Raw genomic sequence first — 26,917 nt, forward strand, 5'->3', positions numbered from 1 at the left:
TTTGGCTTGTGTTGGAAACAGTGTTAACAGCACAGCAGTGCTTACATAGCATGAAGACCTTTTCTGTCTCTCACACTACCACCAGCAAGTAGGCTGGGGCAGCCCAAGAAGCTGGGAGTGGACGTGGCCAGGGCAGCTGATTCTAAATGACTAAAGGGATACTCCGTATCAGGAAGTGGGATGTTCGGAATTATGCCATTTGTCTTCCCAAGCAACTGCTAGGTGTGTTGGATCCCTGCTTTCCTGGAGATGGCTGAATAGCTGGCTGCCAATGAGAAGTAGTGAATGAATTCTTTGTTTTGCTTTGCTTGTACACACAGATCTTGCTTTATGTATTTAACTGTTTTTATCTCAACCCACAAGTGTTCACACTTCTACCATTCCATTTCTCCCTTCTATCCCACTGCAGGGGAGTGAGTGAGCGGTGGTGTGGGGCTGGGCTACCTACCGAGGTTAGCCTCCAACACCATTAATACCACTTTTGGCTCAGAATGGCAATGCAACAACAGGTAAGGCTCTCTGCATGTGCTAACAGGCCTAAGGCACAGACAACGGAGAATTAAGCACCATAAAATTAAACAGCCTTCTAGTTCCCACAAGCAAATCTGCATCACATGGCAAGAATATCATATCTGTAGATAATTAAGTCACATTCAGAGAGGTGAAATCAGCAAGCAGGCCCTGTGTGCAACTGTCTACAGCAAGCTAGGAAGAAAGTGCTCAGGCCTTCTCTTCATCAAGCGTGGGGAGAATTTTCTGTGAACCTGGACTCCAAAGCTGGGACCCTTTTTTGAGAAACTGCCGTGAACACTAGTGCCGATAATGCCTCTTAATGATCTGTTCTTTATGGCATTTCCCCAGAAAGAGACTGAAATTCAATTCCTTTTCTTAATAGGACTATAAACCTAAGGAGATGTTAGACTGTGGCATGGAGTTCTCTGCTGTTGCACTCTAAGTGGCTGACAAGGTGTGAGGCCACTTGGTGAATCAGAGAAAAGTATCCAACAGCTCCTCATTCAGGAACCGTAGTTCAAGACCTGTACATTGAACAAGTTCTAGGTTGAACATCCTCTTACCTCCGAAGGTTCTTGTTATGGAATGACTCTAAGAAATCATCATGAGATCAAAGGACACTTAAGACTGCAGCAGTGAACAATTTCAGTAATCCTTCCAACTTCAGAAGTTTAACTGCCTTAACTTTTGCTTTCTATTTATGTCTTTATATAAAAAATACATTCCATAAGAAAATAAATGAATCTTGGTTAACTTAGTATTTTATTTCTTGCAACTAAGGGAATAATAAACAAGCAGTTGTAGGATCAAATGTGGTGGAGTGAATAACTTTGCCACTGCCTATACCCTACAAGCAATAAACCAACCCATATGGAAAGAAAATAAAACCTTTAGCTGCATAATAAAACATTTGATTTGATCTTGATTATTTTAGATGCTTATGAATAAGGTCAAACTTTGCATAGTTTTGCAATTACTTTTCACCTGTTCAAATACTAAGAACAAATACGTTAATCTCTAAGATGAATGATATTCTCCAACCTATAACACTACATGCTTACAATCACTGTTATCCTCTGAATTAGAAAAAAACAAAACCAGAGGAATCAAGCTGAAGAAAATTATATTTCCTGTAATACAATTCAGGTATTTTCTTTAAGTTTATGTAAATGCATATACTAATTTATTTTTGATAGCCACACAGAGTCATTTTTCTACAAGTGCTTGGCAAGCATGTCATTAGTTAAAAAGGACCACTGACCACACTTACTTGTGTATGCTGAATTACAAGACCATTTAAAAGCTTTGATTACCACAAGGTGGATGGGGAAAAACATAGCAGAATGCCCAAACCCTAAATGAACAAAAAATTTCAGAGCACTTTGTTGGTGGGTGACAAAAGCTTGGGTAAAGCTGATTAAGCTAAGACATGGAAATTATGAAGAATTAACAGTACAATAAAAATCCTGGTGACAAACTATGAATTTTAATTTCATTGCTCACTGAGAAGGAGACACGACAGACAAAAACGAGGAGTACAAATATTAAAAATACTACAGGCAGTTTTTCCAATGAAATTAGAAATTGATCACTTTCCTGTCAGGAACAAAGCAGCTTTATACAACACAAAGTTATCTCTAGATCTTTGTGCGATAGGGAAGTAGAAGAATCACAATTTAAGGGCTAGACTAGCTCCTCTGACAATGGACTTCAGCCTCAACTGTGAGACTGAGAAAAAAGGATCCTGAATCATTCTTTAAAAAAACCCTCAAACTTGAGGTGCGGGAGAAGAATGGTTAAAAGTACTTCCACTGTAATGATCAAGACTGCAGCATGAGAATTTTGCCCCTTGAGAAGACATTTTATTTTGGTTTCTGGCCCTGTTTGAGTATAATGGGTATTGATAGTATTTAACTGCTGTAAGAGTTTCATCCATGTCACAGACTTCTGTTGTTGCAGTTAGTCATGCTACACTTGGTCCTGAGATTCCCACGGCAAGAATACTACAAAAATCTGTATAATTATCCTTTCTCTTCCCCTCCCCTGCACTAACAATAGAATTATTTTAACTGTAGGGAACAGCATATTCTACTGGATCTTGATAGTTCTTTCAGATTTTAGTAGTTTAAGATTCTACCTAGACTAGTTAATTAGGCAGCCACATGACAATGCCCTCCATCCATCCTCTATTTTTCCCAAAGCAATTCTTCACCTTTATGTGAAAGTGTGACTTGGACAATCTGTTGTGACTACAAATACTCACATTTATGAACAACTACATTATGTTTTACTTCTGCTCTTTACATTTGTACAGCTGACACATTTAATACCAACAGCAGCTGCTGCTGAGAATGCCTCTGATTCAGCTGTGGATACCCTGCAGGACTACTAATACTACAGCTGAAGTACTGTTTCAATGCAGGCAGCTAAGACATGTGTCAAAGCATAAAAATGTGACTACTTTAGGATCCATCTTAATCCTTCACTATAACACCAGTAAGATACAGACAAACTCTGGAATACATTAAGCACAGATTCCAATCCTTTGAGAATACTGAGACAGAAGACTAAGTAGAGAGATGTAAAGGAAATTAACTGGCATTTTGGACTAATATCCACTCTAAGTTACTATCAAAGCAACACAGAACAGCAACAGCGAACTAAAATAGAGAACTAAATCTAATACATACAAAACGAGCTCTTAAGAACTTGGCGTTTCATTTTCCTTTGTGGAGTATTTGGTATGAGACAACATTGCTAGTCCTACATACTTCCTATCTCCTCAAACTGCTTAGAAACCGCTAACATTCATATTCTGATCACTGCCACAGAGATGCACGAGATACAGCCCAGCACACAAGGCCATTAGAAGACATTCTGTTTGTCTTTTAGTGGAAAAGGAAACAGTGCTATTCACAGCCATCTAAACCCCATTTATTGACAACTCCATAAAACGTATAATCCTTCAGACTCACACAGCTGAATCAACAGACTTGTGGCAGGAGGATAAAAAAAAAGCAAGGAGGAAAAATCTATTGCCAGTATTAAATCATGTGGGAAAACAGCAGACATAAATAAATATATAAAATAAAGAATTAAGCCAGAACAAATGTGGAAAGCATTTCTGTGTTTCGACAGGAGACAAGTTTTCCTGCACTTGACAAGAAAGTCTAATAAAGTCTATTTTATACCAAATGAAATCCCTGCTGCAAATATAGAAAAACACAGTGACAAATCAAATAGAACAGTTACACAAGACAAAATCATTGAACTCTAGTAGAGAAAGCACACATAACACCTGCAAAGCATATACAGTAACAAACATCTCCACCTTGGCAAGTGATGCAGACACAAGCAACACTGCAGCAATATGAAAAATAAATACTTAAATAAATTGTGAGGTTGACTTGTGGTTTAAAAAGCAAGGAATTTCAAAACTTTTCCTATAAAACTGTAGTGAAGATAAAGGAAATCATGTTTAGCTCTGGCGTCTCAATATCTGAGAGACACAAGGGTAGACTTTCAAGAGAACAAAAAAGATTAAAAAAGAAAGATGGGAAATACTTAAAGAAACATTTTTACATAAGGGTTGTTTGGATGAATCACTACTTATCAGAAGTACATCAACGCTGTATTTGAGCACATTAGCAGAAAGAATAAAGAGCAGACTTCCACAGCTCTCTCAAGGGGATCATAAAGGCACATGAAGAATGGAACGTTTAAATAAATAAATAGATAGATAGATAGATAGATAGAGTCATCATAACAAAAAAACCCAAACAAGCAACCCCCCCGAAAGAGTATAAATTTTTACCTACTGAGAAATATGCAAGGAAACTTTAGAATTTGTTCTGTCGAAATTACACTGGAAAAGAGCTAAGCAATACTTTAGTGGAATTAACTAAGTAATGGTAGCATAAAAATTACTGGATACAACTCTTTCATCAGTATTTTTATGATTTGAAACTTTTATCTATGGATAAAACTCATTGTAGTTGGAGGTGGTTAGAAAATCGATGCAAAGAATTGCTGGCTCAATTCAGAACATTTCACAATATTCACAATATCACACCAACTCAATTGATTACAATGAATATTAGTTCACTGAAACACTATCAACAGGCTGGAGTTGTACATTAGGCGCCATAGCCTCAAGAAAATTCTATAATTTCTTTAAAATGTAGCTGTTAGTCACCTACTATACGAAAATAATTTATGTTTGGCATGTCTATGAACTTCATCACTAAAACCTGTGAAGAGGTGAGCAGACCTGCATAAGGCAGAAATACATTTACTGAGCAACTGAATCCTTCAAACCGTTGTTCAGCTAAGGAAGAAATTGGTTTAATAACCAATCACATAGTTCCCTTCATATGTTAACACATGTAAAAAAATAAATTGTTTTAAATTCAATGTCAAAAATCCTAAAACCAATTTGAAGGCAATGGAAGAACAACAGAATAAATGGTAACCAGAAAAATAAAGTAAGATTTTTCTTTTAAATATTATTTCTTTTTATTTTAAGTGTAACAGAAAATAAAGTTCTCACTTGCCAGAATTTGCTTAACATTGAGTGATATGCAGACAGGCTACTTCTAGGTCACACTTATCCACCATAATCAATAAGTATCTGAAAACTAGCCATGAAGTTTCACTCCATTGAAACATATTTTATGTCTAAGAGCTGAAGTTGCTATGTTTTTCATAAAATGCTAAAACCCATTACATTTCTGCAAATCAGTTTGGGTTTGTGTGCCCTTTGGCTCACACCTTACCTTTAAGCTAATCCTTTTCTACACTGGAATAGTTTGCTGATGTTTCCAGCTCAAATGAGAGGCAACTGAACATCTTTACCAGCACATGCAGTAAAGATAAAGGTGCAGTAAATCAAACTTCGGCCTGTGATTCTATTAATTTAATTTATTAATTATTAATTTATTAATTATTTATTTATTAATTTATTAATTATTATTAATTTAATCTATTAATTCTATTAATTTAATTCCTTCAAGAATTCATCAAAAGGCTTCCACTATTTCTGTCAATATATGCAATTCAAGCCATACAAGACAAGCTGGCACCAGAAGGACGCAGACACTGAATGAAGTAACTGCCTTTCATTTTGCCTCAAGACATTAAATAACGTATTTCCACTGAAAAACTAGGAAGTTGGGATGCATTTACATTCAAACAATGTTTCACTACAGTTATTGGATGTTTTCAGGAAAATGAAGAGTTACAGCTTGTCACATATTATCACCCATATCACTGGCAGAAGAAATATCTCACTGGGGTGAATGCAGTTAATTTGTCATTTATACAATACCTTCAGGTCACCACAGCTTAATGTAACAGGACACTTAACAACAAAATACACTCAGACTGCATTGCAGTGAAGGGCATTACCACTGTGAACACTTTGACTGGGAGAATTTTATGAGAGTGACTGAGCACTGGTAAAGAGGATCACATTGCATATTTGTACCAGTAACAACAAATCTGCCTTGATCTTCCTTGGTAATACTTTTCAAATACTTAATAGTAGGTGCCACAGAACATTGAAAGGACATGAAAAAGTCAGTACCAGCTTGTGCACAAATATTTCTAACAGTTGCAGGATGAATTGCTTCTGTAGTGAAATAAGCTTTATGGCCACGGAAAAAAACCTGGAGTAGTAACTTCCTTCACGATCAACAAAGAACCTTTTATTTGAGAATCAAACAGAGCTTTGTCTGGATACCTACTGACAGAATGCGTTAAGTCATCATCCTTTTAACTATCTATATATTAAGGAGTGCCAGAGAGACGCTTCATCAACAGTCTCAATACACTCCCTGTGTATAAAAAATGTACTGAAAATGCTGAAAGTTGCAAAAGAGATACACTTAGAGCCCAGTTATGACAAAATAAGGGCTCCTTAAATAACTTTAATGATCTACCTAGATCCTCTAATGTAACAAACCGATTTATCCTTCATAAATCTCTGCTTTTTTCAGTCCAGAAGACATGTAATAATTGGAAAGGATAAGCCTTCTTTTCCCAGCTTATTACTGCCTATATTTCCATTACTCATGAAGATACTGAATTAGGCCACAATTCAAGTAAATCTTCTATATTTTTCCTCTATCATTAAAGTTGCTACTATGTTGAAGACAAAAACCACTGAAATGTGTAATAGCAGTAAACAACATGCTTTTCTTTCTCTATAAAATGAAAACATGAAAGAGATTTTTAAAGTGCTATGATACGTCTAAGCTCGTACCACAATGTCCCTGATACCACCTTATAAACTGAGGTCCCACATCTGTTTTCACCTTGATAGCAGCTGGAAGAAGAATTCTGCCCATACAGCACATCTCTAGATAAACCAGCGTTTCCAAAACAAACCCATCAAGTTCAGTTTAATGGGGAATTGTTTTCTTTCACTTCTCTCTGCTTTCAAATATTGCTGAATTTATTTAGTGAGCACTTGAAAATGTGACTCCTCAATGAAGAAATAATGAAGAAGTAGTCACACACACTTGTGTTGGGAAAAAAAGGTGCTGAGCTGGTGCATTCACATGCTTGTTTCACCATACCTACCCCTTCCATTGTTATAACCTTGTATCTGGCCTTCCCAAAGTGGCTATGTGCACACACAACTCCCTCATATACAAAATCCAATTACATTACTATAACATTCAATTGGAACAACTGTCATTATAAGGCATTAGCTTATACTGTATCTTCTTAAAGAAGATTTTTTCCTCTAAATAACATGATTCTTGCCTCAGAAGTGACAGTAGTGCTCTATGCTAAAAAAGTACCTTTTAAAGGACTCTTTCTATGCAGTTATGTGAATCTTAGAATCATAGAATCATAGAATCATAGAATAACCAGGTTGGAAGAAACCTGGTTCTTGATTCTGTAGACATAAGCTTCATTAGCATATTGATTCAATTTACCTGAATGTGCTGTTGCCTTTTAAACCACCTCCTTTACTTTATTAAGATAATTTGAACTCACTAATGCATTATTTTGATATGCAACTAAAAAAGAAGTTTATGTATTTTATTCTTATGTATTAACGTAGTGAAAACATGTTTCAGGGGGCAGCTCTTCATTATACTTCAATGCTTTATTCCCAGCTGTAACTGATGTCAGTTATGACTAGGAGGCTATTATCAGGCTAATACTATCTTTTCCTCCATAATATTACTATTATTCCCAGTATAATGACATAAATCTCTGTTTGGAAATAGAAGCGATCAATATTATTTATTGCTGTATTTTCCTTAACTAGAAATTCACAGGCAATGCAGGACTGTGACTTATTTTTGTCCTTCATAGAGCACAACCTTTGAACTTCAGAACTAAGTTTTCCCCACCACGTGCCCACCCCTCTGGCCTTCCTTATCTATGCCCAAAGACAGATTTTCACACTTCATTTTCAGAACACCTACTATACCTACTCCTCTCAGTTCATGCCCACTTCCCTTCACCCAAGCAGCTCACTTGACGTTAAGTGTTTCCCATTTCCCTACTCGGCCATGTATCTTGAAACAGATGATATATTTGATATATTCAGAATGAATCTTAATACATTTAGAATACAACCTCCAAATTTTAGCTGAAATCAATAACTAACCCGTGTAGTTTCACCATAAAATGTTTAAGAACCCTCCATATTTAACACGTAATCACAGTATTGATTTCTGAAATGTATGTCCTTCCATGTATACCCCATCCATCTATTTCATATCTGATCATAGAGCATTCTTGACTTCCTACAACTCCCAAAGGCTCAACTATGTCAATCCCAAACTCAAACATCCTGGTAATTTTTTTTATATTACTTTATACTGCTTTTTTTATATTACTCCAGAGAAGGTTGGTCAGTGTTTCTACCTAAATACACACAGCTGACTCTCAATATCTCTTCTTAATGTCAACTCAGGAAACAGATGGATAAGCCAAAGAAGTCAACAGTGAAACATTTGCTTTATAGAAAACTTTTAAACTGGTTTCAGGGAAAAGAGTCCAGGAGCATGCCTACCTACCACAAGTGACTGAAGCAGAGAGAAGCAAAGTCATGGTAATTTTAATGCCACAATACCATCGGTTCTACATACTACATTATGGATTAAAGAAAGCACAGAGAGGTCTTACAAAGAACCTGGAGAATCTCAGTAGATGAAACCTGCATCCTTGCAACTTACCTGCTATTATTATTACTCACAGTAACCTGAATAAAGCTAAAACGCGCATGCCTAATTCATGTTGCAACCACATTTTCATTTTGTTATACACACATACCATAGAAACAGGATTTCTGCATGATCAAAACTGCATTTAAAATCACCTCTTATGCTCCAGAATTCTCCTATATTTGCTGATTTTCCATAAATAAATAAGTAAACCAAGAATATAGTGGTTGGACATAAATAAATTTCAGCTCTAATAATTTTATATAGCTGGAATACTAAAAATAATTTGCCCAATGCCTCATTCCATTTTCTATACACAATGATCAAGACCATATATTAACCATCATACAAAAAAATTACAATTAGATACTCATGTCTGTACATAAGAAGCAACCTGGGTAACAGACAGAGAAAATGCGTAATTCTAAGAGAACAACCAGCCTAAGAGACTTGGCATCTACATCTGTTTAAGGAGAGGTATTTAAGATTAAAAGAAAAAAACAACAAAAAAAACCAACAAACCCACTCCCTCATCAACCAACCAACCATAAAATATGGCTACGACTAAAGAAAGAGTGAGTAGGACGAGTAGGAAGACTAAGAAAACAAAAAAAAAAAAAAAGAGAGAGAAAATGCAGTGAAAACTAATAAACAGGCAGTTCCATATTATTCCATACTTACTTCATTCCAACACATCCTTTCAAAGGAACTTGCTTTTAAACTAATATTTAACCTCAAAGCAAAAAGTAACAAAAAAAAATTTCTTTCCCCATAAATATGAGATCTGATTTTACTGTGACATCTCTTAAGTTATTTAACTTCAGACTTCATAATATTCGCCGTGATTTGTGAAAGGGGCAGGGAGCAGGGAGAGGAGAAAAAAAGACTTGCCAGGAGAGCTGGTCACACCTTTACCACAACAACCTCAGATTTGAGTTTACCTGACTGGAACTCACCTGTGCACCATCAGCCCATTACAGAAAATGTATTTTATTACACTTCCATGGTTTCTCACAATACAAAATTTTGTTCTCCTGCACAAGCGTGGCATAATTTTGAAAAGATCTCATCAGGTGTGTATTGTGATTTGTAAGAATTTTAAAGATTTTTTTATTATAAATAATATACTACTGTTGTAGAATGTCAGTATTCTGAAAGGTAAACCCTGTGCAGATGCTTTTAGTTCCACACCTACAGCTTCAGTTTTCCACCTCTGTTTTAAAGCCATAATGCTGCACATACATGAACTGAAAAAGACATCTACAATGAATAAATAAAATGCAGAAGTATGTTTTATTACACTGCAAATGGACAGCACTGTAGCTGCAGTTGTACTATTACTCCAGCCATGTGAGTTTTGCATTAGTGAAGTCTATGAACATGCCTATTCTACACCAAAAAAATTGAAGCTCAAACTGACTCACATTCTCATAAATGATAATGCTAAAGGTCTGAGACACATTTCAATCAGAACTCAAAGTTAAATCTTCATGACTTCTGAAATATTCAACTATCATCATAAAAAATACATTTTTAGAGGTATGACATACATTTTATGCTGTGATGTTCTCTTCACTAAAAGGTTTGGGCTCTAGACTGAACTTTATTCAAATAGAAGAGTGAGACTGAAAACCCAGTGAACTCTTTGGCCTGGAAAAAACAGTCTTGCTTCTGCAAGAAACAGAGTTTAAACTACTAATTTTTGAGAGTGAGTTCATACATGGCTAATATATCCCCTTCCTTTTAAAACAGAAAGATTACATGAAATATTCTGTTAATAATTTTCTTCTATATTTATACACATAGGATCACAATTAAGTTCTGCCTCAGGAGATCAGGATAAGCAAGCCTGATTTTCCTTACTCTCAAAGGTTTAATACTCTCAGGCTTGTCTTTTTAATAAAACTGTCTCTTTAAGACTTGTTTAACATCAGCATTTGCCACAGTACAGACAATTCACTATATTATTGATAACCAATATAGACTTACATTCACTGTCCTTACTTTAAAATAAACTCAGTCTGAAAATTAACATTAAATCTGCTCCATGCTGTATGAGCATGTAGTTGGCAGAAAAAAACCACCCCACTCTTCGGTATCAGTGGAAGTTAGAATGATGATACAACCTAAAAAAGGATACATTTAGGACAGAAGTCATTAGCCCTAGCAATCATTAGCATGCTTCCTATGAAAAGCATAGAAACGCACCAATTCTAAAAACCACCCTTGAAGTGTCGACAGTTGATATTTTGTCTTAAAGTAGAACATTTACTCCATGGTCAACACATTCAAGCATAAAAATAAATAGTTTCTATAGCTGTATATGAAAATTAAGTGGTGGAGACTCCTGAAGGAGAAGCAATTATGTCAAAAAAGTAGCATAGCAAAAAGTAGCTTCATGACAATTTCCACTCCTCCCATCCATTACAGAATACGTGATTATATTCACTGGGGTTCCCGAATGAAAATTAAATGGTGTATATACATATACACACACACATAAATGTACCTAAATCACTGAAGAAATCAGCAAAAAGCCACAGTTAGCAGCTAGAATGGACTTTGACATATTAGCTTATGAGCTTCAGATTTCAAAAGAAGTTGTTGATTTAACATAGCACTCAATTACAAAGATCCAATAAAAAATGTTTTAAAAGCCTGAAAAAATAGGATTACGCACCTCATCTGCTCAAGGGCAAGCATAAGCTAAAGGATGCTCATGGGATGAAGGTTAAAATGACAACATGCAATTGATGATTAAAGGAACCTTACATATATTCAGGTTTTCTGATGTTTTTTTGAGGTAGAAAGAGGGGAAAGCTAACTTCCACAGCTCAATCGAGTAAAACTGAGAATTATCAAATACAATGATAAGTCAAATTTGGATATAATTGTTTGATATTATACTTCTAAAATATTTTTTAAAGATTTTTGGTTTCCCTGCAGGGTTTTGGTTGGCTACTTTATTCCATTTCTTTAATAGAAATGTCTTGACTCAGAATGGATGAAGCTTACAAAACACTACTAGTGCCTCTTTCAAGCAGGAAAGAGGTGTAGAAAGCACTTTTGGCTTTTAATATCAACAATATTGCCAGTTAATGTCCACATTCAATAAATTTTTAAGTTAAAATATTGAGCAGGTAGCTATCTAATTCCAATTTGCCAAATATATTGGTTTTGACAAGGCCAAAACTTCTAGAGGAAACAAAGTCATTCCCTTTTAAGGATATCCACACAAGTCAAAAAAAAAAAAAAAAGAAAAAAAGATTTACCAGAACCATAAAAGCTTCATCTTATTTAAATCTTAAGATATATGACAAACTGTCTAAAATTATCATTTGATAAGAACTATGTATTATGATTATTTACTAAGGGTTTGCACATTTTTATTCCACTCAGTTGGAATGAATCATTTTATGGAGGTACACAGCCTACGAGTTTAATAGTATACAATACAATAGACAGCAAAGGGGGAAGTTTTCAAGTACCAGCATGAAATTTCAAAGCAATCTGCTTCCTCCAAATACATACAGTACATTGTGCAGGAATCTCCAGTCACAGAAGCAAGACCAGAGATTATCACATTTAAAGTACAAATGACAACGATCTTGTCATTCCTGATCTCACACAAAAGAGAACACAATAATGATTTAATTCTTTTTAACTATATTAGGTTGGAACTTTTTTTGCCAACCTTAAAATATCAATGTAGCTCTTACTTGAAGTCTTGGGCCCTTTTTTTTTTTCTCTTTATAATCTTTCCTCTGCTGAATTTAATTGCCTTGACAATGCCAAAAGACTGCCTCATCCTAATAGGTCAGCATTGATCACTCTAAACCAATTGGTTCCTTCATTACAGAGAAAACAAAGTAAAGAGAAAAGGCAGGTGTGCTCTAGCAGAGTCAGTTGGACTACAGCTTCTCTTGCCCTTCTTCTCCCTCATTAACAAGCAACCAATCGATCACAACCCACAAAAACTATTCATCACTTCTGACATGGAATGGTTTTAACAGGTCACTAAAGTAAAGAATATTTGAGTTATCTATCTTTAGAGCCTTTAGAGCTGATAGTTTTCAAACTCAAGTCCAAGAGAAAGGAAAATCGAAAATGTTACACTCCTATACAGTTCTAGTCTAAACCTTGAATTCAAAATAAAATCTCGGTTAGTTATTTGCTTAAGACAAGAATCTGTGGTGTGAAGAACTTTGTTGGATAGAAAGAGATCACAGCTGGGAGAAATAGGCTAGATATCCCCACAGCCTGCTTCCAGCTCATTCTCTTTTGCACTTCCCTGCTCTTTAGCTGAACAAATCTCATCTGTGCTCTTTGTAATGGAATGATGTAATCAGTGAAACTTACTATCGTTTGGAAAAAAAATTATCCATTATATTTCCTTCACCCCAGGGTATTACAACCGTTAATTATCCAATGAAATGGAATTACCAAGGACAAATAAATTAATTCTCTCGCTAAATGTTTCCACCCTTCTAATTATTTATTACTTACTGTGAAAGATAATTTATGTTGTGAAAAAGAATAAAATAACGGTAACATATAGAATCAGTGCGTGATTTCTGCTGTTGATTTTTAACCCCCTCTCTTGTTAAAAAAAATTATTTTAAATGCCTTGGAAACAACCATCCCTGCATCATTCAAAGGCAGTGTTTTCTGAAAAGATGATACTGCTATTTAGGAACAGTCTCTTCTAAAGCAAATCAATTTACCAATACAATACAGTATATAAAGAGATCTTCACATGACCTGTTACCAGTTCAGATTCTACCTGAGCAATGGAGCACCATAGGATGGGCAACATTCACCAAGTCCGCCTAGGTTATCTTCTGCCATTGAAAAACAGACACACACACACAGAGACACAGATGTTGAAAGAGAAATATGAACACACTCAGCAACTACTTTGAAAGACTATACTGTACGGGAACATAACAGATCTTTCCTATAAACAGTCAGAAATATCTCCTAATGGAAAAATACATTCCAGTAGATTTGTAACATATTAAAAAAAAAGAAAAAAATTTTGACATACTGTTTCAGACAAAAATTGTAGGACCTTTGGTCTTTTAAAAATCAGTTAAATCAAAGTTTTCCAAATTCTTTGGATGATAGTGGCAATCCTCCAAGTTTCTCAGACCTCTGGATACACTATCAACCTTATTAAAAAAAATTTATGAAAACCTGAATAAAAGCAGTCTGTTTTTTTACTGCTGCGTGTCACAGGGTTTATTAGCTTTGATACATGCTAACTCCAAATTAGGTTTCTCTAAAACTGCAGTACTGATGGAACCTTTTGCTATCTCTGTCTGATCCTTTTCTGTAGCGAGATCCTATGATGTCAGATAATATTTAAGCCTTTTTCCAGTGAAGAAATTAACAGAATCTCCTTCCTACACTTGCTGTTAACTAGTACGGGCTTAATTTCTTTATGGAACTAAAGTACACATCCTATAAAGAAAGCGTGCTTCACCATACTACGTCCACACAAACAGTAATCAATAAATCATAGTCTACATACCATGGAGCTAGATTAACCCATGAATCACTTCCAGCTCACGATATACGGCCTGACAACCAGAACAGAAAAGAACATTCACTTTTAAGAAACAGAATCACAGAATCACAGAATAACCAGGTTGGAAGAGACCCACCGGATCATCAAGTCCAACCGTTCCTATCAAACACTAAACCATATCCCTCAGCACCTCATCCACCCGTGCCTTAAACACCTCCAGGGAAGGTGACTCAACCACCTCCCTGGGCAGCCTGTTCCAGTGCCCAATGACCCTTTCTGTAAAGAATTTTTTCCTAACGTCTAGCCTAAACCTCCCCTGGCGGAGCTTGAGGCCATTCCCTCTTGTCCTGTCCCCTGTCACTTGGAAGAAGAGGCCAGCACCCTCCTCTCTACAACCTCCTTTCAGGTAGTTGTAGAGAGCAATGAGGTCACCCCTCAGCCTCCTCTTCTCCAGGCTAAACAGCACTGTATTGACCCTATGGTCATCATGCTGCTCTTACTCAATCTACCAGTTTGAGTCACACACAACACAGAAATGCGAGTCCAAAAGTCTCAGAAAAAAAAAGCTTAAAAGAGAATTTAAGATGTCATTTAGTCCACCTCCTCATCATACTGTCTCAAAGATCAAACTACATTTATAACACTCCAGACTGATAAATATCTAACTCCTTGTTAAAATTCCCCAGCTCTCTACAGCCTTCACAACCCATAGTTAGACAGTACGACAGTTTTTCTTAGTGCCAAATCCAAGTTTTTGTTGCTATAATTTATGCCTATTACTTCTTATCTTATTCATTATCAACATGAAGAATATACTCTTCTCTTGTTTTGTACAAGCTTTTTACCTCTTCAGATGTTTTTCATGTCTCCCCTTAGGCCTCTCTTCTCTAAATCATTCAGTTGCAAGTTTTTCCATCTTTTGTTGTAGGTCAAACTGTGCTTGTTCTTAGTGCTCCTTTCTACACTCTTCCCCTGCTTCTTCAAGTATAAAATTTTTGTCAGTGGTCCAGAATTAGCAAGTCAGATATGACTGAATGAGCAATGCATTCATATTACAAACCATGCCCCTGTTTATATATTCAAATATGAATTTTTGCAACTGTTGATATTGCAGTCCCATGTCCAGCTTCACATTCACTAAAAATTGCAGATCCTTCTGCTTCTGACAGGCTCTTTAGACATCTGCTCCTCACCTTAATTCTGTACATCATATTTTCCTTCCTGAGTACAGGTTCTTGCACTTGTTCTTGGGAAAACTGCATTCTATTTATTTCAGACAATATCTCCAATTTGTCAAGATTGTTTTTAAATTTAGTTTTGTCCTTCACATAACTGTATCTTCTCTCACAGTTCCAAGCTATCCTCAAATTTAAGAAAATACAGTGTTTTTTTCTTAGCAACCAAAAGCATTATGCATATACTGATTAGCATGGAACACAAGAAAGACACCATTAAAAAATCCTACTTTTTATAACTTTACACATAACTATGACTACAACAGGTGCTGCTTCAGTTTCATATCCACTTTACTGCATTATCATGTTCCCTTTGCATGCATACTGAAATACCATGTTAGTGTCTAAAACTTTACTAAAACCAAAATATAACATATACTGATTTATTTTTTATCCATGCCCTGGTTTTCTGCCTCAGAAGGAAACTGAATAGGCTATTTGTTTTTGACAAATCCAGTTTAGCTGACAGTAATATCTTTATCTTACAGTGCTTACAAACACTTTGGTCCAATTACTTGCTCTGATATTTTTCTGGAAACTGCAGTTGTGCTGTATGACATAATATCTTGGCATCCTCTTTTGGCCCATTTTAAAGATGGGAAAAGAAAAACCTTGGTGCCTATAACCCATTTTCCCTGAGTTCATAAAACTACTAACTTTTCCAACTACGACTAACTAGTAGTTCAGAGCCTTTTTTCTGACAATTAGAATGCAAGTTATATAGTTATATAAAGAAACAGAATGGAAATTATACATATTTACATAAAGAAATACAATGGGAATTAGAATATAAATTATAAGTACTAGCAGAACTACTTTATTTCTTGTCCTACGATTACTAATTCTTACTGCAACTATTATTGCCAAGAAATTTGGGGCGTACATATTGAAAATTAACAAGGGCAGTAATTGATAGTTACAAGTTTATCTTACTAGTCATATTTCTCTAACTGCAATTTGTACTTCCACTTCCTTAACATGGCAGTGCTCCTTAAAGTCCCATATGGAGATAAATAAGGAATTTTGGAACTAACTTTTGGATGTCATGAAATTATGCATAGTAAACAAACTTCAAAATGGAAAACTATGCCATACTAAACAATATTCTCTAAGGGGCATAAACAAAGAACATATACAAATAAAGGTAAATGTGGTGGACAATACCTTTTATCCTATTTTAATATATCATTTAGAAACACTTTAAAAAAAACCATTTTGGTAAGAATTTTCTTCCCTATGGCAAAATCTGCTTGTTAAGCCACAGATGCCATCAACTCTGTTCTCTAGACTAATACGATGCAATAGTGTCCTTAATGATACACCACTGAGGGCAGATCAGAGATCTCCAATGGAAGGAAACGGAGGAAAAGACCTTAAGCAAGACACTGTCATATTCTAATCTAATCTTTCTATAGAAAGAACTTAGATACCTCTCCTCTCCTCCCCCCCACTCAAAAGATGTAGATGTCCCTGCTTTTTACATTAAAAAGGAAAGCAACAGGAAGAGATCTCACAGCTTTCTGACTCCTTGAGAAGATTCCACTCAAAAGAAAAACCTCTTCAGGTGAGAGCTCATTCTACCAGAAAAGCAGAGAAACTACTATTTAACACATACCACGATAAAATTTTATACGAGAAACAAGCCCACCTAAAGCAAGGTTGCTATGTTAGTGTAGCAACCGAAGTCACTAAAAATGTGATACCTGATCTGCTGGTATCTGCAAAGTGTCTATATGGATTATCCATTGTTTTCTACCAAGAAATTTGTTTGAGCACTATATGAAACTGTTTTTAAAAGTTTGTCTCATCATACCATATATGGAGCTTAAATTTAAAAAAGAAATAGCAGGGGAAACTATTTCAAAAGAGAATATTTTTCTTCTAAATGTAAATTGGGTGGTGGAAGTAATTACAAACCAAAGGAAGGCTATTAGGTCTGTCTTGTTCTTTCACTGCATTTAAAAAATAATAATGTTGAAGTAAAATGATATTTATTTTAAATAATTGTTTCATAACATGGCTAAATGGGAAGCAAAGAGGGATAATCTATTGTATTTGTTTGCTGCATGCAAATACCTGAATTTTACTTATACTATTGTTTCAAAATTCAGGGGCCTAAAGGGAAGTGAATAAGTAGAAATTCAGCTGTGTCAACAGCAACTCCTTATAGGTTTTGCAACAAAGAACCAAGAGTTGCCTTCCCACTTTAAATAAGTGGTTGCCAATTTTAAAATGTTTTCTACACTTCAGTAACAGCAGCCTATAGTGCTGATAACAGATCAGTGCATTCCATGTTGGCATTCTTAGATTATTTGGATGCAGTAATCTTTGGGTAAAAGTGCAAAGCTCAGAAACCTGTGAGACAGATTCTTATCCTAGTATACCTGAAAATTTAATCTTATTAGAATGATACTTGCAATCCCGCTGGGGCAGCTAAAGCTACTGCCCCTTCAACCAGAAGTTACAGGTTCTTCATATGTAGCCATTTTCCTCTGCACTGCAAGAGACACAGTACACATCACTGCATCTCAGTAGAGACACCAGCCTTCCATCAGAGGAACCATTAAATTAGAAAATGTTCAGAGATTTACAGCAGGAGGTAGTTAGATAAGATTGAGACGATATTGTACATACGTTTGTTTAATATATAAGTGCAAAGTAAACAAAGCTGTTTGCTCCTTTAGACACACTACATATTTGTGACAAGAATAGCCTCACAAATTGGAACAGGCTAGATAAAATCCAATAATACATCTCAGAAAAATGGCTGAGTGATTTGGGAAGTTTAATTTTCAAAATTATTATATTACTGATACTATAGGTGCAAGGATAAAATCAGAGTGAACAAAACTCATTCTGCTTCCAGTAACAGTACTTCATCTCTACAAACACCATTTCCGATGAGTATATATTTTTTCTCAGAGAGCAGGAAAAAAAACAACCAGGTGGGCACACAAATTTTTCCTATTATACTTGTCCTTCAGCATTAAGACACTTGATACATTCAATGTACTTCTAGATGCAACAAAACATCATTCAATGGCACATTATCATTCTTACTTCCAGTATGTTTATTTTAGCTCCAACAGATAAGGACCCAGAGTAACCACCTCAAATACGTCACTTTCCTTATCATACTGTCCTCGGTTCGGGGTCAGTTCTGGTGATGACATAAAAGATGATGCTATTACAGCCTCAGACACTATCAACTCAGCATGACTCAAATACACTACCCTCTCAGAGACAGAAGATAAAAGTTTAAAAACCAAGATGCAAAAAACATACCACACCTGTAAGGCTTGTGCACTAACTTTGCAAATGTATTTAAATCAGTTTTATTTTTAAGCTAAAATAGTTATATTCTGGCAAGAGATATAAAAGCCTATTTTCAATTAAATACTCTATTCACCACATTGTTTCCAAACCAGGAATATCACATGGAACGAATATTTTTTGTGGAACACATTTGATTCTGAAAGTATCAATGCCAATTAAAAACCCAAAATGAACCCCTTCAACTTATCTTTCAGAGAAAAGGCAGGACTTCGTTAAATAGATTTCTATTGTTTTGAAGGAATTGGATAATCTAGCAGATATAGGAATAATCTGCAATACACAAAAAAATTCCCAAATTCACCACATCATGTGTTATTTTATTCATATTCATATTTCTTCTCTCTTAATATCAACTACACAATAAACCAAACTGCTACTATTGAAAGTGTAAAGCTTAAAAATTTGTTAAAAAATACATTATTCACATTGCTAATAAAGATTTCCAAAGAAAAATATGTCTATGAAATTGTACAGTACATGTTTTCAATTTACAAGGAATTTAGGAAAAATAAATTTAATCTTCTGGAAGGGAATGGAGTATCCTTGGATTGCTATCATTTTAGCCTGGGAAGCACAATAATACTTAAGAGCAAATCTTTTGTATAACCATAGCACTATACAGAAAAAATAAAACCAAACCCATACTACGCCTCTGAACAACACGTTTATCCAAGGAAGAATTATAGATTTGTGTCACTGCACCAACAAAATGCTGGTAGGAATTTAGTATAATATTTAGCAGGAAAACAATAATGCCTTTACAAAAATTTGATGGCGATATATTTATATTGCAAACCCAAACAAGCTGCTAAAATTTACTTGTAGGGTTAAACAAGAGCAGTCAAAGGCTACTTGATTTCTGCATGACAGAATCAACACAGTGATTTGAGATCCTTAAGCTATATATACACTATTCTCTGATACTTAGGCTCTCCTAGGCCATTCCCTGTGCAGCCTGAGCAGGAGGTTTTTACATCCCTCTTAAAAGTTACATTACTATACCATATAACAAAAAATATACTGTGTTACTGTGTCTGCACCAGAAAGAGAAAACACTGCTTTAGAAGATACACACTACAGTACATTGGCACTGCTGAATTCCTATCAGAAAGAAGGAAAAAATAATAGCAGAAATTTGGCTTCCTTCCCGAAAGCAAATGTTTTCTTTCCCTGTTTTATTTAATAGCAATAGCTACCTGCCACTTGATTCAAATTCTGATAATTTTCCAGCAGACCTGCATTCTCTCTTCTCTTGCACAGAAGCACTATTTAGCAATAGTGGAACCTTCTGTTTCTAATAAACTGATCATATTTGCCTGTAATTCATAGTGACATTTAAATAAGGAAGCCTACAGGTATTACCAACGTTATGTCATTTTATTTGCAGATTCTTCTGGCTCCACAGATGCACAGTGGGCTCTTCCAATATGCCATGTTTTATGAAAGCCAGCTTAAGCCATGGCAAATTATCAGTTAGTATCTTTATCGTACAAATTGTGTATAGGCCTGGCCCAAAGCTGTGACAGTAACTTCTGCTGTCCTCAGTACCACCTCAGCCTGCAAACAAAGATGAGCAGAAGCTCTAAATGTCTGTACTGCACATAAAAAACCTGGAAGACCTGCATCCTCATCTGAAAGACTCCTGTGCATCTGTTCCCATCACACCTCAGTTTATTCAACTAAAACTCCTCTCTACATTCCACGCCCCAGGGGCTACGCATACCTCAACTCCTCACCCTTGCCCCACCAGGTTATTCATTCACCTTCTTCAATGGAGCCTCAAGTGCTTCTATTTTTTCTCAATCCCCCTCTTCTTCTTAAGACTTGGGATCCATGTGCTTCAACCATTTGCTTCTATACTAAGACAAGTAATGCAGTATCCAGCAAAGGCAGAGCTCAGAGTTCATCCCCATCTTTCTCAATACATTTATTGATGTTTATTCCTCTCTAGAAAGAGTAGGAAACTCTGTGTCTGTACACACATGAAACTTAAGACTCTCAGATGTATAAAGCTAGATGGTAGGAATGTTCTAGACCACTGGCTAGAGGAGAGGCTAGTGGCTGTTGGTTTGACTTTTGCATAAATTATCCCAGAAAAATCTGAGATGGAAACATGAGTGAAAAAACTTCAGCAGCAGAGCTAAGCTAAGCTAATATTAGCAAACTATGCCAGCAAGATACTCCCTCACTTACTCTCTTTGCAAAAGCATTTATAGCTCTTCTGAAAAGCTGCAGTTCAACAGCACCAGGTAAAATGTCAGTAGGCAACAATTTGATATCCACAGTGAAAAGACATCATCATATTTAGCTACATGATTCATTGCTGTTGCTTCAATACGCAATGAACAAGGTAATAAATTAGAGAATATGCCTACAATTTGTTCTGCTAATGCTTTTTAGAGAACCTCTATAAGAAGAAAAAGAAATTACACATTTTAATCCTACTGAAACTTGCAAAACATTTACAGCAGGGTTTTACCCTTTTTACTAAATGCCTTGTGGTGTAAAAAGGGTTTAGAAACTTGTACTGGCATTTCCATAAAATAAAATACCTAGCAAAATATCCAAAAATGCTAACAAAATGTTAAAAGTTGTAGTTTTAACTGAATAAAGTTTGGAACATTTGATTTAGAATCCCCTTTGTAACAGTAATGAATTTCCTTACATATACTCTCAAATCTCAATTTCATTTATCAAGATATTTCCTAAAGCTTTGGGGAGTCATAACATTAGACATATATATCTACAGAAAAGTCAGTAAATATCACATTCTCAACTATGCTTTAATTTCAAAATACTTTTAAAAATGAAAAGTCTTTAAAAAGTAGTTAGTAGCTCTAATGCTAACAAGTAGTTAAGGCTCTAATGCTACAAAATTTAAAATTTTTCCTGAGCTAGAAGGGCTAATTTGATTGCAGTCTCATTTTGCTAGGTTAGCTAATTTTATCTGAAGAAGACGGCCATTCATTTGTCAAAACATGATGTACACTCCCAGCTCCTCACAGTAAAATATAATACAAGTTGGCAACTGTTCATACAGCTGGACCCGAGACATTCAGGCTGGTACATTAAAAAGTGGAAGACTGACTGCAGTGCACCTGTTCCCTTACTGCCAAGGATGACAGTAAAGATTAAAAGAGGAATTAAAAGAAATAACAGAGGAAGGTTGCATGATTCAGGCATTTGAATGCTGCACTGTTGAACCAGGCACAGCCTCTTCCAAGGACTGTGGAGTTCTGATGTGACGCCAAAAATTCCAGGCAAAGTAGAGTTTTCTGAACTGCCCATCAAGTTCTCCTCAATATTTGAGGTCTGTCTTCACTTTACATTAAGAATTGTAAAGTGAGATAAAGAGAAGCTGGGAAAAGAACATGAAATGGCAACTACAGTAAAGGAAATACTGTATTATAAAACATAAATTTAAGGAGTTAAAGTAAGGTTACAGATACTACTTTCACTTTGGTGTTTCTAAACATCCAGTCACTGGATTTGCAACTTTGCATAGAAAGTTTACACTGAAAATTCAATAGTAATTTCTAAATATTAAAGCCAAGACATCAGTCTATCATATGGTAAACCACTATCACTCCTGCAGATGACAACATACACATTCAACATACAGACTTGTTAACAAAGAGCAACCAAGAACAGCAACAGATACGCATTCTCCATCCAGATCAGCAGTGAATCAGATACTTGGCAAATTTCACAGACATTTGCTGCCAACAGAGAAATGCCAATACTCAAGAATTTTTGGTGCTGCTTTAAAACTAGCTAGATGAGGAAGACAGAGATCAAATTGGTCAGACACCTGCGTCCTGGAACTACTCCTACTCAGCCTTTTCCAAACCAGCATCTCATTTGATTATTAAAATTCAAGATATCTCAAGGTGCTATTAGTTACAAACAGAAACATGGCACAATTAGCAGTTCTGGTTTTGGTCCAGCTTTTCCTTCATTTACCTACATTTAAACACATTTCAGATTTGAAAAGGTGAGGTTTATTAGTCTGATTGTTTAAGTTTGCTTTGTGTTAAAAAACCTTGTGTGTTTTAAATAGATACACGACCTTATATCATCAAGATATGTACCATGAAGCCAAATAAGAATGAGATATACATGATCTATGTCGCTAATTTTAAACTGCAAAATAAATGTAGAAAAATATCACCACCACTGAAATACAAAGAACCGAACTTCATACTCAACACATTGATATTTTAACTCACTATATCTCCCCATGCTGTTATTGGGCCTATGAATTTTTAAGAATCAAAATGAAAGAGTGAATGACAATAAACTGTAGGACAAATTGTGTTCAAAAGTGCTCCTTTATACCAGCTTAATTCAAACACAAAAGATGAGGCCAATACAGCTGAAAGTTAAAATATTTTAAACAAAAAAGAAATACAGTAATTTTTTTCATACTAACAATACAATACAATGATTTATATAAATCTTAACAAAATATCCTTTTAAATAATACTGATTAAAAGTTGAAGTGCTGTTCACACATTGATGCATATTCTAACGTCTATGTGATGACAAGGAAAAAAAATCCTATCAGTAGATTACTGCACAGCTAAAAAATGTACAGCTTTTGTGTTACCTGCTGATACATAATTTCCTACCCACCACTCCAAGACAGGCTACTGCCTGGCTCATCAGATTATTCCACAAAGACAAGTACACAACCCCACAGAATTGACTTCATTGAATGTCTCATTCCTCGCAGTTTTGCCAAGGGAGCAAAGAAAGGGAAAGCAACAGGGGAACTTTACAGTAACGTGCCTTTGGGCACTACGGGCTGCAGCTTAACCACAATTTGACTGGAATGATTTGCTCCTAGAACCAAAGGTTTTGGGAAAATCCATTTCCAAAGCTTTTCTCCCGCCCCTTCCTCTCAATCATTCACGAAAATAAATCAACACATCCTGGAGAAAAAAGCAGATCCCTTAGTGCCATAACATTTTGAGATGCCACTATTATTTACGGCATTAGTCACAACAACAAGAACATGTGAGGGAAGGGAGGTGAAGAGAGACAAGCAAGTTTCAGGTTGAACAAAGTATCATATAGCAAGCAGAATTTCCTGTTATCAATCTTCCAAGTCACAAAACCCCAAGTCACAAAACCCCAAAATGTTTTCCCCTTTAAGTAAGGGGTTCAAGGATTCCATATCAACCTAAGTACCGGCATTTCTAGCATACCTAGAGCAATACTCCATTTGACTAACTTCCCACACAAACTAATTCGATTACATTATGCAGCAAGTGACTCAATTTTTCTTTTGGCAATGTAAGCACAATATTAACCCTTAAACTTTTATGGAAATATCTGAATATACCTACAAACATGCCCACTCAGAATACAGTTATGCTGTTGTCACAGAGCAGGCTCATGAGACAAACCTGGACTATAAAACTAAAAAGCATCTGTGCTGCTTGTACAAACAGCATAGCAAATGTAAAAACAGATGAGCAGGATCAAAGTACCCATGACTTGCCTATCCTGAATGCTTCAGAAGCTTGTCCTAGAATTTTTTTTACAGCTATTCTTATGAAATTGTATTGTAGTGCAAGATAAGAAAGCAGATAAATAAGGAGGGGAGTATGATTAATGAAAAGTCCTCCATCAGCTTCTCAACTTACAACATTACATGGAAGCTAATCAGCAGAATTGCTGCTTCCTTTTAAAAAAGGGCTCTAATGGTAGGCTCTCAGGACAGCCAAACCCACAAAACTGGCCAAGGGAAAATGTCTTTTAGATGTGCACTGGAAGCAACACTTCAATAGTTCTTGCCCACTACTTAAAATATATATGTAGTAGAGCTTCTAGGTGTTTGGAATTGGAGGCCCTAAAATTCAGGTGGATTGGTCTTTTCAGTTCCACATAAAAAAACTGGACAGAGCCTCTCCTAAATAATTTACATGACCCAAGGGAATTTTTTCACTTCAATCCTAACATGTATGTAATATGATTTTTCTTCTGACTCCTCCTTTAGGACAATCCTGCGAAGCCAGATCCCTCCTTCATGACCTTCCTAACTTCCTCTTTCTTAATGTCCTTCTTTCTCCTCCTTTAATCTTCCCTACATAAAGTTGGTTGATATCTAAGTTACTGCAGATTTCCCCCTGCCCCTCCTTTTGTTATTGAATACTTTCCTTTAAAGTTTGGGAAACTACATGCCCTCAAATACCAAGGAACAGAAGAGAAATGCAGCAGTGAAAACATAAATATGCTCATCTCATCTAGCTTATTTTCAGCAATAACTACTAAATTGTCCAACAGGAACATGAACTTCAAAATCTAAGTTTTTAGTTAAAAACTGAGAAAATGGTACACTAGACAATGTCCCCAAATGACAGACATTTAATGTTTCAATTAAAAACAAAACAAACAAAAGCAAATGCTTAAACAACTAATAGTCAATCCATGTTTACCTGACAAACCAAAGAAAAAAGTTCATTTAATGAAGGTACAGTTCCTTGAAAAGGAAATTTCAACTGTGGCTACTCTACTTTTCAGCTACTTCTATAATACAAATAGCGCACAAAAAGCAAAAGCTGGCATTTTTTCAAAGCCTCTTGGTATTCAACTGGGTTACTGTTAGATTTGCGAACAAAGAGCTCTACCTTTCAGCTTCGGGAGAGATCCAATTCAAAGACAGAATTAATAAAGCAGTCTAATCATCTGACAAATAGAGTTAGAATAAAGTAGTTTAATAAAAAGTATAGTGATAGAAACCAATTGCTGCAGTGTGGATTCAGTTCTACTGACCACAGATGAGTGTAATGTCAAAATACATTTTCAGAATAGTGTTAAAAAAAAATTTCACAGAATTTCACAGAAGAAGAATTTATTTGAAGTTGCTGAAGACTAAATACTCTTTCAACCAAGCATGGTAGATTCATATTTTCTTTTCTCTACATTCAAACTACCATAATGTTACTATTCCTTATCCCATAATCAGGTAACTCAACTTTCTACTGCGAACATTCTGAATTAATCCGGTCATTTCCATCACCAGTTCTCATCTGCTATCATCAAAAAAAAAAAAATCCTTAAAATCGGTTGAGCTGATCTTCTCTACCATCCATTTCCAATTTTATTATTTCAAGCTTCCCATCACCTTTTTCTACTTCCGGTCAAGGAGCTCCACCTCTTGCATTTATCAGTCAGTACTTTTTCACTTTATCAACTCAACTCATTAGGAAGTATAAAACTACCATGGATCAGTGAGTTGAAACTGTTCATGCATGGGCCAGGCATGCACCAGAGCCAGCTCAAGAGAGAGAGTTATGTTCACTCAAGATCATCCATCCTTTTCAGCATTCCCAATACTCAGCTGAGGGTTGAACTTGCATAAACAACTAGTCTATCTTATGAACTGATTAGTTTCCTAAACTGCTTCAAAATAGTAAGAAACAAGTATTTCCTCACTACTGAGGAGAATTACTGTAATAGTGAGCACCTCAGGAGTTCAAGTGGGGAGACACATTCACATCACCAACTTTGACGCAGGGAATGAACAGAATTCATATGGTTAAGCTGGGGTACTGAGGTACCTGAAATATAAATGACATACTTGAAATCACATAAGGAACCTAAAGCATATTTGTACTTTAAGTAGAATAACATGGCGTATTCCTAACGGATACAAAGGCAAGGGGTCATCAACTGAGATCTGAAAGATGCTACAGGAAGGCTACCAGAAGCCAGGCAGCTGTACTTCAAAACCAGCTTTCTCAGGCCAACAGGTCATACTAAGTTGCAGAGCAACTGACCTAGATGGAACACCTCATGCAAGTTACAAGCTTTCCAATATTTAAGCCACCCAAGATATTTCTGCACATCCTTATAAAGTCAAATTCGCGTATGCATACCTAATGAAATTTAATAAAATTATTTATGACTTAAAATTCAACTAAGCATCAGAATTCCAGACATAAACAATGGTTTTCGGATATATTTTATGTCTTTCCTTAAAAAGGGAACAAAGTAGGAATTTCCTTCCAAAATTGCTACAAGGTGAGTGTAAGAAATTGCAACATAAATGTACCTGAAGCAATGAAACACACATAAAATAGTAAAATATATTACTAAAGAGATGTTTA

At 35.7% G+C, this 26,917-nt stretch overlaps 1 protein-coding gene and 1 long non-coding RNA gene across 3 annotated transcripts in view; both read right to left on the bottom strand.

The window, feature by feature from the left end:
- Positions 1-26,917, bottom strand: part of BTBD9 (BTB domain containing 9) — a 125,984-nt gene that overhangs the window by 61,668 nt on the left and 37,399 nt on the right. The window lies entirely within an intron of this gene.
- Positions 13,523-15,093, bottom strand: LOC138717577 (uncharacterized). Its single transcript, XR_011336904.1, has 3 exons — positions 15,075-15,093; positions 14,233-14,281; positions 13,523-13,540 (listed from the first exon to the last, which is right to left on the bottom strand). It is a non-coding gene; the product is annotated as an uncharacterized lncRNA (long non-coding RNA).

This window comes from Phaenicophaeus curvirostris, chromosome 2 (assembly GCF_032191515.1).
Source record: "Phaenicophaeus curvirostris isolate KB17595 chromosome 2, BPBGC_Pcur_1.0, whole genome shotgun sequence".
Taxonomy (NCBI): domain Eukaryota; kingdom Metazoa; phylum Chordata; class Aves; order Cuculiformes; family Cuculidae; genus Phaenicophaeus; species Phaenicophaeus curvirostris.